The sequence below is a fragment of the Suncus etruscus genome, chromosome 3 (genome assembly GCF_024139225.1).
Source record: "Suncus etruscus isolate mSunEtr1 chromosome 3, mSunEtr1.pri.cur, whole genome shotgun sequence".
Lineage (NCBI taxonomy): Eukaryota > Metazoa > Chordata > Mammalia > Eulipotyphla > Soricidae > Suncus > Suncus etruscus.
The window spans coordinates 59,647,960-59,664,172 of NC_064850.1; the positions used below are offsets into that span (position 1 = coordinate 59,647,960).

At 34.3% G+C, this 16,213-nt stretch overlaps 1 pseudogene; it reads right to left on the minus strand.

Moving 5' to 3' along the window:
• Positions 1–209: 209 nt before the first annotated feature.
• Positions 210–329, minus strand: LOC126005271 (uncharacterized; annotated as a pseudogene).
• Between the last annotated feature and the right edge of the window lie 15,884 nt (positions 330–16,213).

A 16,213-nucleotide genomic window follows, 5' to 3' on the forward strand; every position in this document is an offset into this window, starting at 1 on the left:
CTTTCCCTTTTATTATTTTGGGAGGAGGCACATCCAGCAGTGCTTGGGGGTTACTCCTGGTTTTGCACTCTAGACTCATTCCTATTGCTGTTCTGCTGACCAGAGAGGATGCTGAAGATTGAACCTAGGTTGGCTGCATTCCAGGCAAGCTTCTTACTGGGGTGCTATCTTTCTAGTCTAGTCCCAAATTGTGTTCTTTTTATTTTTTTTTTTGTCCCCTCATTCACAATGTAGACCAGGCAAAGGGCCTGGGCTGAGGTGTACCTTACTGTACATCTTTCTAAACAGTCAGTGTAAAGAACACAGCCTGTGGTAAGCATTGGGAGGCCTTATCTTATCTTATCTTTTTTTATTTATATATATAAAAACCCTTCACCAGTGCAATATTCTCATCACCAATATTCAAAGTGTCACTCCTTCCCACCCCATACAGGCCTGTACTCTAGACAGGCTTTCTACTTCCCTCAGTAAGTCACATTTTGTTATGATAGTTCTCAGTGTAATTATTTCTGTGACTGCTCCAAACAATCCCTGTGGTGAACTTCATGTCGGGAGCTGGACCCTCCAGTCTTCCTCTATTTTGTTTCTGAGAATCATTACACAAATGTTTTTCATTTTTCTCAAAACCCAAAGATGAGTGAGACCATTCTGTGTTTATCTCTCTCCCTCTGATTTATTTCACTCATCATAATAGATTCCATATACATCCATGATAGGAAAATTTCATGACTTCATCTTTTCTGACGGCTGCATAATATTCCATTGTATATATGTACTATACTTTCTTTAGCCATTCATCTACTGAGTGGCATCTAGGCTGTTTTCAGTGTCTTGCTATTGTAAACAATGATGCAATGAATATAGGTGTGAGGAAGGGATTTTGTATTGTATTTTTGTGTTCCTAGGATATATCTTTTGGAGTGGTATAGCTGGATCGTATGGAAGCTCAATTTCCAACTTTTGGAGAAATCTCCATATCACTTTCCACAAAGGTTGGACTAGACAGCATTCCCACCAGCAGTGAATAAGAGTTCCTTTCTCTCTACATCACTGCCAGCACTGCTTGTTCTCATTCTTTCTGATGTGTGCCAATCTCTGGGGTGTGAGGTGGTACCTCATAGTTGTTTTGATTTGCATCTCCCTGATGATTAGTGATGTGGAGCATTTTTTCATGTGCCTTTTGGCCATTTGTATTTCTTCTTTATCAAAGTGTCTGTCCATTTCTTCTCCCCATTTTTTGATGGGGTTAGATGATTTTTTCTTGTAAATTTCTGTCAGTGCCTTGTGTTCTTTTTAACTATTTTCCACTAAGCCACTCTTCCCTAACTAAAAATAGTGAGAATTTTTTTCTATTAATTTTATGTCATTTTATAATTAGATTTCACATATATAGTAAATCATACAGTATCTTTCCTTCTTGGTAATTTTTTCTTCCCTCTATATTTTCTACCGAAAAAGCTAAATCACTGATTTTTTATTCTTAATTATTTAGAACACTCCATATTGTTTCATAGTGAATGTTTCAGTTAAAATCTCACCAGAATTTGACTACTCTAAATCCTCACCATAATGCAATATTTCTTAATTTTTAACTATGTTCAGATTAACAGGCTTGAGGTGATTGTTTCTCATCATTGTTTTTATTTCCTTTTCCTTAATGACTAAAGTGGATTTATTATTCATATACCTGTTGACAATTCACGCATCTTTGAAAAACAATCTATCTTACCCATTTGAATCATAATATTTGAATTTTTGCTTATTTGAATTACATAAATTCATATCATAATTTAGAAATTAATTTATTATAAATATTCATATCGAGGACCAACATGTTAGTACAGTGGGTACAATCCTTACATACAGCTGAGCCAGTTTCAGTCCCTGGCATCTTATATAGACTCTTCCAGTAGTAATTCCTGAGTACAGAACCAGAAGTAACCCCTAAATATTGCTGGGTGTGCTTCCCAAACAAAAAACAAACAAAAACAAATACTCATTTGTTTCTGCTGTTATGAAGAATATTTTAGAGTTTGGTATAGCAAAAGCTGTTTATTTTAATTATGTTGATTGTGTTTTAATAATAATAAATAGATATATATGTTCAAATCTCCAAGTACTTTTTTCATGTTTTCTTGTGTTGTGTGTTGTCTTTTAGGAGATTCATGTTATTTATGTTTTAAATCTATTTCAAGACCATTTATATGTTTTGTGCAATATAAAAGCCTCTTTTTCATTCTTTCACATGTGATCATACTCATCATGTGAATCATATGATCACATAAATTAGCTTCTTCAGTTTCATTATTGAGAAATATTTTTATTTATTGAGTATTCATACCTATGTATCATCATATATTATATCATCATATTTAAGTTAAAGCTTTTAAAATATAAAAATGTGGAAACATAATATATAATATGTTCACATAAAGCTAATTTCCTAAAAAATCAAAAAATAAAATATAAGGGTAGAAGATTTACAAAGATTCAATAGAAATCGTCAGTAGCAATGCAAAAGAAGTAAATGTTCGAAAATTATTTGAATTCAACTACAATAAAATGATAACTTTAGTTACACCATGTAAAACACTTCCCTATCTCCTTTTCTGCTTCCTTCTTTATACAGTATAAGAATCAGACCAGGGTCAGCTGCATGCAAAGCTAACATCTTGTTAAACCTCAGCAATATAAGACTACTCTTACTCTCCCATGGTTCCTTAAGAATATTTTTTTTTCATAATTCTTGACTCCAGCGAAGTTTTTTTTTTTTGGGGGGGGGGGCGGGATTTTTTAGGTCACACCTGGCAGTGCAGAGGGATTACCCCTGGCTCTATGCCTAGAAATCACTCCTGGCAGGCTCAAGGGACCATATGGGATGCCGGGATTTGAACCACTGTCCTGCATGCAAGGCGAACGCCCTACCTTCATGCTATCTCTTTGTCCCCAACTCCAAAGAAGTTTGTGTTCTATCTTGAACTCACACATATTTTATCTTTAGATTTAGTTAAATAATCTTTTAACAGAAACTTTTTCAGGACTGAAGAGATAGCACAAAGAGCAGGGCACTTGCCTTGCATGCTGCTGACCCAGATTTGATCCCTGCTTTCTATATGGTCCTTCGATCACTGCCAGAAATGATTCCTGAATGCAGAATCAGGTATTGATGAGCATTGTTGATTGTTGCTTGCCAACCAAAAGAGAAAAAAATAATACAATTGATTTGTTTCACTATTTTATCTCTTCCTGAAATTCTTTTCTGACATGAAAAATGACACTCTAGAGATTATAAATAAAAATAATTTTACATTTAAGAAAGTAATTTCAAACAATTTAATAGATGAATATTTTAATTACAATTGTATTAGGTCTTTGACTCGTAAAATAATTCACACTATCTTTAAATAACTAAATACATAGTGGCTAAATGAGACGGACAGTGGGTTGGGGTGGGAAAAAGAAATGGGGAGACATTGGTGGTGGGGGAATAGTCAAGGTTGGTGTACATTCTATGACTGAAACACTAGTATAAATTTTTTGTGAACATGATGATTAAATGAAAAAACTACATAAATATACCCTAGGAACACAAAAATACAATACAAAAACCCCTTCCTTACACCTATATTCATGGCAGCACTATTTACCATAGCAAGACTCTGGAAACAACCAAGATGCCCTTCAACAGACGAATGGCTAAAGAAACTGTGGTACATATACACAATGGAATACTATGCAGCTGTCAGGAGAGATGAAGTCATGAAATTTTCGTATACATGGATGTACACGGAATCTATTATGCTGAGTGAAATAAGTCAGAGAGAGAGAGAAAAACGCAGAATGGTCTCACTCATCTATGGGTTTTAAGAAAAATGAAAGACACTCTAGTAATAATAATTTTCAGACACAAAAGAGAAAAGAGCCGGAAGTTCCAGCTCACCCCAGGAAGCTCACCACAAAGAGTGATGAGTTTAGTTAGAGAAATAACTACATTTTGAACTGTCCTAATAATGAGAATGTATGAGGAAAATGGAGAGCCTGTCTAGAGTACAGGCCGGGGTCGGGTGGGGAGAAGGGAGACTTGGGACATTGGTGATGGGAATGTTGCACTGGTGATGGGTGGTGTTCTTTACATGAATGAAACCCAAACACAATCATGTATGTATGTAATCAAGGTGTTTAAATAAATTAAAAAAACAAAAACAAAAACAAAAAAAACAATTCCTTTGCTAAATGTTCTGAGAGGATTATTATATTCACTGTGCTATAATTCAGTTCTATTTGTATCAGATAAGGATTTAATAGAAATGTGTACATATTTTACTAGCAGAATCTTATGAAGCAAGAAATTTATATTAATATTCTGCTAGATTCTTTTCTTCTCAAGGATACATTTTGCATCATAAAGATGGTGTAGTGTTCACTTTGGAGTGTTTTGTTACCTAGGTACTCTTACTTGCTGGGAAGTCATTTTAAAAATTGTTCAATATACAACAAGCTGTACAAGTGGGGGCCAGTTACACTAGTATTCTGGGGTGTAAAGGAGGGAGATATGGAGTGCATGCTGGGAAGAGGGGTAGAGGGAGGACAACACTGGTGGTGGGAATGCCCCTGATTCATTGTCACTATGTACCTTAAATATTACTGTGAAAGATTTGTAATTCACTTCAGCAACAATAAAAATTAATAAAAAAAAGTTTTCAATTAAAAAAAAAAGAAAAAAACTACATAAATAAATTCTAAAATGGGGTCAGAAAGCCAGCAGAGGGGATAAGTTCTTGCAGGTAGCTGGTTTAGTTTGATTCTTCATACTACAGAGCCTCCCAATAGAACCAGGAGTTCTCTCTGAGCACAAAACGAGGAGGAAGCCCTAAAATACAAAATGTGGCTGAAAAAGCAAAATAAAACAAGTGATAAAGTCTGAAATATGAAAATGCAAAAAATTGCAGGCTACTATTTAACATAGTTTAAAACTCATGAAATTAATGCTAAAATAAAGGCATAAGACAAATTAAATCAAAATATAAAGTTTTATATCTTCAATTAAGATGTTTTAAAAAGTCCTTAAAATGTTGCACATGAAAAAATAAATAATAAACATATTAAAAACAAACAGTATTTTATTTCTTAATATGCTAACATTTCTCTAGAGAATAAAAATTTTAAAATAACTCATCTCTGAATTCCACAGTTTGATATAAATTATCAGCTACCTTATTTTTCACTTTATTTAATAAATCTTTAAGATGTTTACAAATTATGAGTATCCAAGTATCCACAATATTTGAGCAACTCAGGCATATCTAAAAGTGGATTTAAATCGCCAATAAAAGAAAAGTTTACAGACTTTTAGAAGTATGGAGTGGTGTCCCTAATAATAAACAAGCACTGTTTATTAACAATCATACTTGTCAAGCAAATTAATAATATATATGTGATATGCAGGAGAAAATGTTAGACTTAAGCAAACTATCTCTTTTCAATTACATTAGAAGCAACCATATTCATACCAATTATAATTAAAAATGAGCCTTATTTGTGCATTAAATAGTATTCAGTAGGATTCCTTCTTGGCAGTATTTGTACATTAGCTTTAATTGCTGCCTGGGCACCCTGGGAATGACTGAAACTCTTCCTTTAAAAATATTCTTTATTACAGATTATGATACTGCTTCCGCTAGTTGGGCTGAATTAATGAGATTTCAACATTTTTGTATTGCTGATTACTATTATTTTTCATTTCCTTTACATAGACAAATCCATTTCTGCATTTTCTAAATGAATTTCTTCAGTTTTGAAGAACTGAGCTGACTATCCACAGAAAGATAAAAGCAAATGCAAAAAAATGACATAACAGCCTAGAAGGAAAGACACAGGAATAACCTTCAGACTTAGATTCAATTCTTTAGTGTTTTATTATTTAGTAAAATTTTGAATGCATAATTACTGTATTTGGTAATATAATTTTTATATTTATTTTAGCCAAGTATTTTGCTTCTGTGAAACACCAATTTCTGGAATATAAATAATTTTCCATGCAACCATTATTTTCTAAAATGTCTCATAAATTCAGGTAAGACTTCATACTGCTTTTGCCTTCCTTAAGTAAATGCAATAATTTGTAATCCCCTCAGTGGCATCACTTAATAAAAGAGTCTAGCTTTTCTGAGAGGTTACAGTAGAAGAATCATTATATTCAGAAATATGTACTCTTTGCCTTTCAACTATCTGATTTTGCATAGCACTTGCCTCTGGGTCAAGAATGAGAACTTGTGAGAAAAAGAAAAAGAACTTGGGAGATTGTCATGCCACTCATCCATTTTAGAATAATAAAAATGGCGATAATGATAAATATATCTTAGATTTTTTTCTTAAAGTTTACAGCATGTATGAAGGTCAAAAGTAGAGAATGAAACCTACTTATTTTATCTAGGTTGTTGGCATAATATGGATAACATTTATGTGTAGTGATGCAGCGGCAGTTTTCTCAGTGATGGGCAATGATTTTATAAGATCTATGAACTATGACTAAAATGGATACTTAACTAAACAAAAAAATGGCAAAGACTAAGCAGAAAATGTTTTCATACATCCATGTTATTTACTTCGCGAAGTGTGTGTGTGTGTGTGTGTGTGTGTGTGTGTGTGTGTGTGTGTACTCGCGTTATAAACCTAAACCTCTAAAACAGAGCTTCTGAGTAAGTGAGGGCAGTTGAAACAATTCACTCAAAAGAAAATCGCTCTTTTTCTCTACATTTTTATTACGGTGGCATGATTTACTTTATGTAGTAGTTATTGATAGTTTTGTGCATACATTGTGCTAACAGTAAACACAGCACCAGAGTGCCACCTTCTCTCCACCTCAAAGGACCAAGATTCTTCCCCTAAATTCATGATAAGGAACTCTGGACTAAGATAAGCCCAAACCCTAGTAGAATGTACTTTTCCACTCCTGGCTGAAGATAGAGAAAGACTTAACTCAGAAATAAAACCAAAGTCAGTGCCCTCCAGGAATAAGGAAGCGGGGATTGAGTGAGCTTGGAAAAAGGCTCCCATAACAACCAAAAGTCTAAATCAGAGTATCCCCCTGCTCCTAACAGCCAGATTCTATATCAGAGATCCCCGTCAACCAGGTATACCCCTAAACTACCGGGTTCTGTATCAGAGATCCCCCAACAACCAGGAATATCCCTTGACGATCAAGGTTCTGTATCAGAGATCCCCCTTCCCGACAACCAGGGTTAGAATTATAGTATCCCTAGACAACCAAGGTTGAGCCAGAAAAATAATCAGTGATTAATTAAGACAACTATACAATGAAATAATTGTTCTGTTAATGTTCTGTTAATGCTTGCAATTTCTATATAAACTGCTTGAAGATTTGACTCCGGGTCCTTGCCAAGACTCCCCTAGTGTGATGAAGCTCAGACCTTGGTTAACCAAATAAAATCCTTCTTGCACCTTGCATTATCAGAGGTGGTCTTTGACTCTCAGGCTGGATGTCAACTCAAACCCTAATACACCAATGCTCCAAGGACTTCTGAGCGCCTCCTAAACCATTCATCCTGAAGAAAATTCAGATCTATAAACCAGCTTTCCAATTTTGGTTGTTTTTTGGACATTTATTGTTCCACTATGTTTTTTATACTCCAAGCTAAAGAAAGATGGTTCTTTCTCGCTTGACTTCACTCAGTGTGACATCTATTTCCCATAATGAAAGAATATATGATTTTCCCTTTCCTTCCTTCCTTCCTTCCTTCCTTCCTTCCTTCCTTCCTTCCTTCCTTCCTTCCTTCCTTCCTTCCTTCCTTCCTTCCTTCTTTCTTCCTTCTTTCTTTCCTCTTTCTTCCTTCTTTCTTTCCTCTTCCTTCTTTCCTTCTTTCCTTCTTTCCTTCTTTCTTTCTTTCTTTCTTTCTTTCTTTCTTTCTTTCTTTCTTTCTTTCTTTCTTTCTTTCTTTCTTTCTTTCTTTCTTTCTTTCTTTCTTTCTCTTTCTTTCTTTCCTTCCTTTTCTTTCTTTCTTTCTTTCTTTCTTTCTTTCTTTCTTTCTTTCTTTTCTTTCTTTCTTTCTTTCTTTCTTTCTCTTTCTTTCTTTCTTCTTTCTTTCTTTCTTTCTCTTTCTTTCTTTCTTTCTTTTCTTTCTTTTCTTTCTTTCTTTCTTTCTTTCTTTCTTTCTTCTTTCTTTCTCTTTCTTCTTTCTTCTTTCTTTCTTTCTTTCTTTCTTTCTCACTCTTTCTTTCTTTTTTTCTCTCTCTCTCTCCCTCCCTTCTTCCCTTCCTTCCTTCCTTTCTTCCTTCCTTCCTTCCTTCCTTCCTTCCTTTCTTTCTTTCTTTCTTTCTTTCTTTTTTCTTTCTTTCTTTCTTTTTCTTTCTTCTTTCTTTCTTTCTTTTTCTTTCTTTCTTTCTTTCTTTCTTTCTTTTCTTTTCTTTCTTTTCTTTCTTTTTCTTTCTTTCTTTTCTTTCTTTCTTTCTTTTTCTTTCCGTCTCTGTTTTTATAGTTACTTGAGGCTGTTGCCAAACCTTGAACAGTGTTTAATGAACAAAGGGACACAGATGGCATTTTATAAATAGAAATTCTAGAGGGAGGTGCTAATAAGTAAAATTGCAATTCTTTGTTGTTCTGTTGTTGTTTGAGAGGTGTATATACATTGTTTTTCAAAGACATTGAACCAGTAAGACATTCCCACCAACAGTATATGAGAATTCCTTTTTTCTCACATCCACATCAACACTGATTGTTTTTTTTTTTGTTTGTTTGTTTTGTTTTGTTTTTGGTGACACTCAGGTTTACTCCTGGGTATGCACTCAGAAATTGCTCGTGGCTTGGGAAACCATATGGGGTGCTGGGGGATCGAACCCCAGTCCATCCTGGGTCAGCTGAGTAGAAGGCAAACACCATGCACCACCCCTCCAGCCCCTACACTGATTGTTTTTTCTATTCCTTTTATTTTAATTATTTTTATTTTTTATTTAAGCACCATAATTACATATGTGATTATAATTGGGTTTCACTCATAAAAGAAATATTCCTCATTCACCAGTGCAATGTTCCCACCACTAATGCTTCCCATCTCCCTCTTTACCCACTCCCTGCCTGTATTTGAGATAGGCATGCTACTTCCTTATTATTAATCTCACTAGAATGATAAAAAATATCACACTACTTTTTTTTTCTTTTTGATTTCTGGGTTAAATTCTTTGGCAATCAGGAGTTACTCCTGTTTCTGACCTCATAAGTTACTTCTGGCGGGTTCTGGGGACCATATGGGATGCCAAAGTGGAACCTGAGTAGGCTGAATTCAAATCAAACACACTACCTTTTATCATACTAAATTTTTTGTTTCCTTGGATGGGGAGAATTTCTGATGAACCACTGGTGATATTCATTTCCTTTAAGAAAACATCTACTCATTTCTTCTCCATTTTTGATGAGCTTGACTTTTGCTCTTAAGTTTTAAAAATTCTTTAGTTATTAAAAGATATATGTACATACACATATATTAAACACACATTTTTATATGTAAACACTTTAATACATGTATGTAAACATTTTAATACATGTATGTATTAAAGCATTTATATATCTAATTATCAAATGCATGGTGAGCATTTTCTCACTATCTGAGGGTTATTTTTAATTTTAGTCAATTGTTTTGTAGATCATATGTTTCTTTTTTTGGGGGGGGATTTAGATCACACCCAGCAAAGCTCATGGGTTACTACTCCTGGCTCTATGCTCAGAAATAGCTCCTGGCATGCTCAGGGGACTATATGGTATTCCAACCACCATCCTTCTGTATGCAAGGCAAACGTCTTACCGCCGTGCTATATCTCCGGCCCCGGATCATATGTTTCTTATTTTAAAGAAGTTTCCTTTTCTTAGGTTTCTTTTGCTAACTTGACCAATAACAATGAGTCACTGAGTATGTCTCTAGCTTCAGTGGTATAAAGGAATATACCTATTTCTCTCAATATAATTATGCCTCAGGTCTAATATTGAGGTCTTTAACTCATTTTGAACAATATTAAATTTTGTATAAATTTTGCATATGTGTAATAGCGATCTGCAATATTATTTATATATGTGACTCATGAGTTATCCCCAAAATATTTGTTTGGTGAGAATTTTCCTCCTGCACTTTACTCCTATCTTTGTCAAAGATTATATGACCATACAACTGAAGGTTTATGTCAGATTTCTCAGTATAAGTTAAATTCAATCATTAAGTAAAAATTATTTGGTAGTACTTAAAATTAAATGTGATAGTACTAATTATTCATCTCATTATCAGACCCTAGTCATATTTATATTGAGAGAAAATAGGTATTTCCCTTTATATCACTGAAGCTAGAGACATACTCAGTGACTCATTGCCATTGGTAAAGTTAGCAAAAACAAACTTAAGAAAGGGGTATCTCTTTAAAAAAAAATAGACGCTTGTTGGGGCCAGAGTGGTGGCATAAGCGGTAGGGTGTTTGCCTTGCCTGCGATAACCTAGGAAGGGCCATGGTTTGATCCCTTGGTATCCCATATGGTCCCCCAAGCCAGGAGCGATTTCTGGGCACATAGCCAGGAGTAACCCCTGAGCGTCACTGGGTGTGGCCTATAAATCAAAAAATAAAAAATAAAATAAAATAAGAAGCTTATGACACACACACACACACACACACACACACACACACACACAGACTAGAATTAAAAATTGTCAGAAGAGAAAGGATTTAGGACCAGGTACAATGAAGTGACTTGGGTCTATGCCATGCATATAGCCAACCTACACTCCTGTCCCCAATCCCCTTTCAAACCTCTCTAGCAGTGGTCCATAAGAATACAGACAGGGGGCCGGGCAGTGACGCTAGAGGTAAGGTGCCTGCCTTGCCTGCGCTAGCCTAGGATGGACCACGGTTCCATCCCCCGGCATCACATATGGTCCCCCAAGCCCCGTTCGATCCCCCGCCATAGCCAGGAGTAACCCCTGAGCGTCACCGGGTGTGACCCAAAAACAAAACAAAACAAAACAAAACAAAAGAATACAGACAGGGGCCGGAACGATAGCACAGCAGTAGGGCTTTTCCTTGCACGCAGCTGACCCTGGACAGACTTTGATTCGATTCCCGGCATCCCATAGGGTTCCCCGATCCAGGAGTGATTTCTGAGCACATAGCCAGAAGTAACCCCTGAATATTACCGGGTGTGGCCTAAACCCCCCCCCCCCAAAAAATACAGACAGCACAAACAAAAGTAAAACTTGAGCAGAGCTGGATATTCCGAACACCTCCCTCTCGAAATTAAGTTGGCTTGCTTTTTTATCACCACTATTATTAAAATCATTTTATAATAATCTTATTGACTTATTTAGCTCAATCAATATATTAAGGTAGCCGTCTTTAAAATGAAGATATGAATAGTTGTTTCTAAAAGTAAAATAAAAATGATTTATAATTATAATTTAAAATCACTTTAGTCATGATGATTCACAATATGGTTGATGTTTTGGTGGTTTTTTTTTTTTTGCCTAAAATATGACATTCAAACTCTCCACAATTGTTTCTAATCGCACATCTTTCTACCCGCAAAACTTTGCTCCTACCATCCTCTTCCCAATTTGATAAACTCAGTTCCATAGATACTTCATAGGCTCTGTTACTTTGGCCATTTCTTATCTGATCCTTTCCTTCTGGATAACTTGATCAATTGAATATCCTCTAGTTCTATGCATATATCTGTAAAACTCACAATTTCATCTTTTATTATAAGCAAGTAGCACTACATTTATAGTAGTACATTCTGTATAGTTTATTTACCCTCTGTTTTTTCCAGATTTTGGCAATTCTGAATATTGCACAATGCAATGGGAGTGCAAATGTCATTTGTGTTATGTTTTCAGGTTCATGTAATAAAACACGATGAGATATATTAAACGACATAATATCTTTTGTCTGTTATTAGATAATAAAAGGCATCATAATATTATAAAAATATATCTTACAAAAATTTAATTATAAGATACCCTGAAATGGAATTTTTTCTGTCATATGGAAGCCCTGGGCCGCTACTCCAGGGATCCCAAAACTTTATTCCAAAATGGCATTTAAGACAATGTAATTCTCCACTATTACTTGACCTGACTGTGATATAATATCTCAGAGTGTACTGACATATTGAGATAGTTTAGTTTAGTTTAGATAGATTAGTTCAATTGAAGTTTTTTTGTTTGTTTGGGTTTCTTTTGTTCTGGATTTTGGGCCACATTCGGCAGCTCTCAGAGGTTACTCCTTACTCTGTGCTCAGAAATTGCTCCTGACAATCTCAGGTACCATATTGGATACTGGGAATCAAACCCAGGTCAGTCCTGGGATGGCCACCTGAAAGGCAAAGTCCCTACTGTTGTGCTATCTCTACAGTACCAAATGCAAAAGGTATTTTAATACTATTGAAATATATTTGAGTTGCAAGCACTATCCACTTTTAAAAATTAGCATTTTTGTTAAATATGGACATACAATAATTTTAGGCATCTTTAAAGTGGAGTAATAAATTAAAACATCACATCTGCAAGTTTCATCCCTGTTTTGTTTGAAAAATACTCTGATATGTTGTGTGCAATATAATTTATTTATTTTTACAGCTGAACTTTAGATTATATTCAGAATAACTGAAGCAATATCTATGGAACAGCAATTTTGCATTTCCCCTTCACCTGGTCCCTGGTGACCACCATTCAAATATTTGTTTAAATGATTTTGACTATTTTAGATTTCATTGATAAGTGAACTCATGCATTATATTTTCTGTAAATAGAATTTCACTCAACATAAATTAATTTTTTTCTTTATTTTTGGGCCCCACTTGTTGGCACTCAGGGGTTACTCTTGGCTCTGTACTCAGATTTGCTCCTAGAAGGCACAGGGGACCTTATGGCATGCCGGGGTTTGACCAAAGTCAGTGCTTTAGTTCTTTTATCTGCCATACCAGTATGATGCTGAATCATGGTAGTCCACAATGGCATTTTACTATAAGTTAAGATTTGTAATATGTTTCAATAGAACTGCTTTCAATATTTCAATTGTCACCATATATGAAAACTCAACTAACAACATATATGTCTTTCTAAATCAAATCACTTAGTAACTTTGCCTTAGTAATTTCTTTGTTTTCAGGTATTTTGATGAATTATCCTTTTTTTAATTCTACCAAACTGCTTAATCTTCCATTAAGGAAAGATTTTCTGCATTACAATAATGATTTTTCATTAAATATTACCATTTTCACAAGGACTGCATTTTCTGAAGTGCTACGTGAGTTGTTTTGATTTGTAATTTTAATGGAGGACATATTCTAAGAATACATTATCTTGGAACATGAGCCTAGCACTTGAAATTCTGCTTTGATAATGCCAGTGCTATAGTTGCTGGCTATTATAGAAGGATTAATTAATATGAGAATAAAATTTAGCAGGAAGAAACTCATTAAGCATTTTATACATCTCTTATTTTTATCATTTAATTATGTTTTTATGCTTTTTTAAAAGCATAATATTCAGGAACAAAATAAACTGTTATAATCTTACTGATATTGCATTTTCTTGGAATGTGAAAATTAAATTATCTAAATATTATATTGTAAGTACTGATTCTGCAAAATAAAGTAATTTATGTTTTGTCTTTTTTATTGGACACACAATATGCTGAATTTACATTATATAGAAATATGTTCAGTTTAATAGAAAATTTCTTAGTGGAGCAAAATATCTACATTATTCACTAAATTTTTCCTTGCTAAAAATATTATAATTAATCTGAAATAATCTTAAAACAGCAATTATTACTGTCAAATGTTTTGCAGTAATAAGCTTAATTTTATTTATAATAAAATTTCTAACCATATTCAAATAGAAAAGATAATTCTCCTACTTTCTAGAATAAAGGAATAGTAAAACAAAGTGAACACTGCATCTATAAAGATACATTTGGGAATAGTTAATGCTATGGTGGAAATGTAACAAATATCTGAGGATAATATGAAATAAATTATACCATTTCATTAATAAAGTAAAACAAAACAGATTAAATAAAACTATATATATAGGAAATTGCAAAGAATAACACCAACACAATAATATCAGATAGCATTATAATATGTAGTGGGTTTAAGCTTTACTTTCTTATATTTATATAAAAGAATATGAAGCAATTCTAAATTGCTACTTAACTTTAAAAAAACACAAAACTAACTATGAGAAGAGACATTTAGGGACCTAGGAAAATAAGTCAGGAATAAATTTTATCATTGAGTACCTGAAATTTCATAGCATAATTTTTTCATTTTTTCTTGTATATAGTGTATATTTTTACTTGTATAAAATCAAATGACTTTGTAAATAAAAAAGAAAACCTTAAATACTGTTGGTAAATATGTTAGTTGCTTGAATCCTTATAGTTAATAGTATGGATATTTGCAAAGCACTAAAAATATATTTGCCATCTAATCTACTAATTCTTCTAAATTGGCAGAGAACACAAAATACTTGAAAAAATATATGAAAACTTTTATTTAATGAAGTATTCCTTACAATAGAAAACACATGGGATTCACTATATTGAGAAAGGTTCCCTCCATTCCCATCTTGCTGAGAGTTTTGATCAAGAATGGGTGTTGGACCTTATCAAATGCTTTCTCTGCATCTATTGATATGATCATGTGGTTTTTATTTTTCTTGTTATTGATGTTGTGTATTATGTTGATAGATTTACGGATGTTAAACCAGCCTTGCATTCCTGGGATGAAACCTACTTGATCGTAGTGGATGATCTTCTTAACGAGGCATTGAATCCTATTTGCCAGGATTTTGTTGAGGATCTTTGCATCTGCATTCATCAGTGATATTGGTCTGTAATTTTCTTTTTTGGTAGCGTCTCTGTCTGGTTTAGGTATCAAGGTGATGTTGGCTTCATAAAAGCTATTTGGAAGTGTTTCTGTTTGTTCAATTTCATGAAAGAGTCTTGCCAAGATTGGCAGTAGTTCCTCTTGGAAAGTTTGATAGAATTCATTAGTGAATCCATCTGTACCTGGGCTTTTGTTTTTCGGCAGACATTTGATTACTGTTTTAATTTCATCAATGGTGATGGGGGTGTTTAGATATGCTACATCCTCTTCCTTCAACCGTGGAAGATTATAAGGAACCTTTCTCAATATAGTGAAGGCCATCTACCACAAGCCAGTGGCAAATATTATCCTCAATGGAGAAAAACTGAAAGCCTTCCCTCTAAATTCTGGCACAAGACAAGGCTGTCCTCTCTCACCACTCCTATTCAACATAGCACTGGAAGTACTTGCTATAGCGATTAGGCAAGAAAAGGATATCAAGGGAATCCAGATAGGAAAGGAAGAAGTCAAGCTCTCACTGTTTGCAGATGACATGATACTCTACTTAGAAAACCCTAAAGACTCTATCAAAAAGCTTCTAGAAACAATAGACTCATATAGCAAGGTGGCAGGCTACAAAATTAACACACAAAAATCAATGGCCTTTCTATATACCAATAGTAATAAGGATGAAATGGACATTAAGAAAACAACCCCATTCACAATAGTACCACACAAACTCAAATACCTTGGAATCAACTTGACTAAATATGTGAAGGACCTATACAAAGAAAACTATAAAACTCTGCTCCAAGAAATAAGAGAGGACACACGGAAATGGAAACACATACCCTGCTCATGGATTGGCAGGATTAACATCATCAAAATGTCAATACTCCCCAAGGCATTATACAGATTTAATGCCATCCCTCTAAAGATACCCATGACATTCTTCAAAGAAGTGGATCAGACACTTTTGAAATTCATTTGGAACAATAAACACCCTCGAATAGCTAAAGCAATCATTGGGAAAAAGAATATGGGAGGAATTACTTTTCCCAACTTTAAACTGTACTACAAAGCAACAGTTATCAAAACAGCATGGTATTGGAATAAGGATAGGTCCTCAGATCGGTGGAATAGGCTTGAATACTCAGAAAATGTTTCCCAGAGATACAACCATCTAATTTTTGATAAAGGAGCAGGAAATCCTAAATGGAGCAGGGAAAGCCTCTTCAACAAGTGGTGTTGGCACAATTGGATAGCCACTTGCAAAAAATTAAACTTAGACCCCCAGCTAACATCATGTACAAAGGTAAAATCCAAATGGATTAAAGACCTCGATATCAG